The following is a 3,590-nucleotide window of genomic DNA, read 5'->3' as shown; positions in this document are numbered from 1 at the left end:
GATAAGTTCCATTGATATGCAAATTCCTTTCGCTTTAACTTATTTATGTTTGGTTGGATTCTTTATGTTACCTTATGATTAATTGCACACTTGTATATAGTGATTATTTTCTTCTTATTTATTATTGTATTTTATCCTCAGTTACTTGGTTCGTATTTTACTATGTTGGGGTTTACCCCCCAGGTATCATTGAAAAACGCCGACAAGGCGATATGTATCACCTGGATAAATAAATGAAATGAAATGAAATATTGTGTATCTGTATTTTTAGGTAAAAGAAAATGACATCCCCCTGCTGTATGTGTTGTGGTATTGACAATTAGCAACAGCAGTTGTTCACCATAGCAGTTCAGCCTTGCGGGATGTTCAGACTATACTGTATACTATACTTCTCAGACTAGACTATATACTGTACACTAAGAAAGGGACGAGCCTGAATTTTATATTATAACTGTAATATCACCTATCTTTTGAGTCAAGAGCGTTGCTGATAAAACTAGTCAGATTCATGTGATGTATTCAATTGCCTGTAGTCTGCATTATAACCTTCTGGAGGTATTAAAACTAAGATTTTTTAAAAAATTATTGTAAACCTCTGGATTATTTTAAACTTTCTAACTATGCAATGGAGTTAAAACGCTGTCTCACGGCCTTAGTGTACCTGCATTACAACAATCGTGTGTTTCATTGTTTGTTTATCAGAGGGAGCTATTGTATTTTCTATTTTGCTATTGCAAAAGTTATGCCGTGCTCACGTGGAAATTTTGTGCCTTGTGGGTCTAAGTAACCCCCGATTTGATGTTTCCTTACAGAATCGCTACTGTCTGTGGAAAGAGAGGACCAAGCGGACACCGACAAGCCTTATCCAGACGACTCGGACAGCCAGCCTCCCCAGCCAGACCTGGTTTCCCTGGCCCTCAGCGGGCGCACAAATTACTTTTCCGACTGTTCTGAGATCCACACTGCCCTGTCCCTGTTCAATGCTGTATCTAGTGGTGTACACGACATCATGCCTGTAGGTCTGACCAGCCCGATCTCTGTATACTGTGATCAAACCACAGATGGGGGAGGGTGGACGGTCATACAGAGGAGGTTTGACGGGTCTATCGACTTTAACCGACCTTGGGGGGACTTTAGGTACGGGTTTGGGTCAGCCGATGGTGAATATTGGTTGGGGTTGGAGAATATGTACCGGTTAACCAGTCAAGACGCGTATGAGTTGTACATAGAGATGGAAGATTGGGACAGTGTGGTCAAGTACGCCAAGTATTCGTCATTCTCGGTGGGGAGTAGTAGTTCTAACTATCGCCTTTCTGTCGGTGGGTACAGTGGGACCGCTGGGGATGGGTTCTACTTATCAGAGTCATCATCATACAGTAACTACCTCTCGGGTCATTCCTTCAGTGCTAGAAATGTAGACCATGATGCCCATAGCGGGTCGTGTGCTGTTGGCTGGCCTGGCTGGGCGGGAGGGTGGTGGTACCACTCCTGTGCTCAGTCTGCCCTGAACGGCCCGTACCTCCGCCCTTCTGACCGCACCAGTCAAAGTGGCGGGGGCATCTATTGGTACCCGTTTGGAGGCTCCTATAAGTACTATCTGAAAAAGTCTAAAATGATGGTCCGTCCTGCCAACTTCGAGCCTTGAGATGCCAGACACTAACCCAGCTGACAGGTCGAGGATTTAAAGTGTTAGCGTTTCAGCAATCCATCTTCCCACTCCCACTCTCTGTCAATTTTTCTTGAATATGTGAAATCTCAAAACTTATAGTTTTGGTAAAAGAAGTATATTCAACAAGAAATACTGGTTCACTGTATCAGTCAGTCAGCATATAGGCTCGCCAATATACAATCCCACACACTACTTATTGATCTACCCATACTTTGAATTGACAATGTTATCTTGTTACTATGATAACCTTGAAAGACACTTAACTTTAATTTTGTTCATTAAGATAACATGAGATCGTCATTCTTTATAAAACTCTTGACTTTCCTGATAGATGGTAGACTAGCTGGTTTGCCATGTTTGAAACGTTTCCCTGTCAGGCTGTATCGGGGTTAAATCACAATAAAGAGTATTGCTACAGTGCTTGTTTATTTTTTGTTTTAATATTTGTTTCCTTTTTCATTCCACAGTAAGTTTCTTTATGGAGTTATTTAACAGTTAAAATATACCCGATTCTACAGTAGCATAGTTACCTAACTGTTAGGGATGATTTAAAAAAACGCTGGCCGACGAAAACTACTCTACTCTTGTATCTACAGCCTTAAGCTTCGAAAGAAGAAACTATGGGTCTTTTTGGAAACTACGAGTTACCTGTAGAACAAAATGGCACAGTCGGACTATGTTATAGTTATGTAAATCAGACGTTCCCGCCATTTCCGACTGTCAACATGGAGGGGTGAGTACATGTAGAGTTTTTCTAATTTTCCTACCTCCTGTAAAGGTGTGGTTTTACTGTCGCAACTGGCGTTCGCTTAAACAGCGCGGGTGAAAAGATTTTACAGCAAGTCTCATTTCAACCATCTTTTCTGTTAGGAAGGCAGGGAATACGAGCGATGACCGTTTTTGTTGTCCACATCAACATTACTTGTAATCGTGCGTTGTATACTATATGTATGAAAAACGGACTCAAATCACATCACGTATCAGGCTCACACAGACAACAAAAACACAGGTTACCAGATATGATGTCTTTATTTACTCAGAAGTGCCACCAAAAACTGCACCCACAAGTTTGACAACCCAACATTGCCAACCGCACAAAGGAGTAGTCGTAATATAAGTACATGTACAGAAAATATGTGAATATGGTATTACATTTACAGTATATGTAGAATTGGATATCCAAAACAATAAACGCTCGTACATTACTACATGTAGTGTTTAACAGTGTTCTTATATAGACTACTGACATATAACAGGTTGTTGATGTTATATTTACAGTATATGAAGAATTTTCAGTATGTAAAATTGGATATTCAAAACTGAAAAAGCACGTACAGTACTACATGAAGTGTTTAACAATGTGCACACATTATTGAGATATGGGAGGTTGTCCCTCGGTAACAAACTAGAAAACTGTATCGGCATCTTTCTTGTATAATAAAGTATATAACATTATCATCAGCATTATTATCAGATTATATCAGTATATGAAGCAAATTTGCAGTCTGAAACAAGAATACAAAATGTGTTTATTTTTATTAAGTAACGTTCTTTTAAGTTTCAAAAAATGTTGGTTAAAAACTGAAGCAAACCAGGCGGAAACCAGACCCCTTCAGTCTTCCGTCTCCCCAGTCAGGAAAAATGGCCGAGCTACAAGCAGACAGCGGAGAAAACTCCACCTGATGTGAGGGCGGCATTTTTGTTTCTTATGTTAACTATTAAAACATTTCGTTGTATTTGAATATCTTTATCTACCTATTATGAATCCTAAATAAATTGAAAAAAGGGGAAACAGCAAAATTTGAAAAAATTGATCTATCTGTTAACAATTTAAACATTTCTAGTTATATTTGAATAGCTTTATATACCTATGAATACCATACTTTACTGTTGGATATAATCCTACAGAAATTAAAAATAT

General features: G+C 39.1%; 1 pseudogene; it reads left to right on the top strand.

The window, feature by feature from the left end:
- The first annotated feature begins 857 nt into the window (after positions 1–857).
- LOC109463521 lies at positions 858–1,763 on the top strand (annotated as a pseudogene).
- Positions 1,764–3,590: the final 1,827 nt, after the last annotated feature.

Source organism: Branchiostoma belcheri, unplaced genomic scaffold (assembly GCF_001625305.1).
Source record: "Branchiostoma belcheri isolate BF01 breed outbred unplaced genomic scaffold, Haploidv18h27 scaffold127, whole genome shotgun sequence".
Taxonomy (NCBI): Eukaryota; Metazoa; Chordata; class Leptocardii; order Amphioxiformes; family Branchiostomatidae; genus Branchiostoma; species Branchiostoma belcheri.
This window is presented reverse-complemented; position numbering and strand designations above follow the sequence as displayed.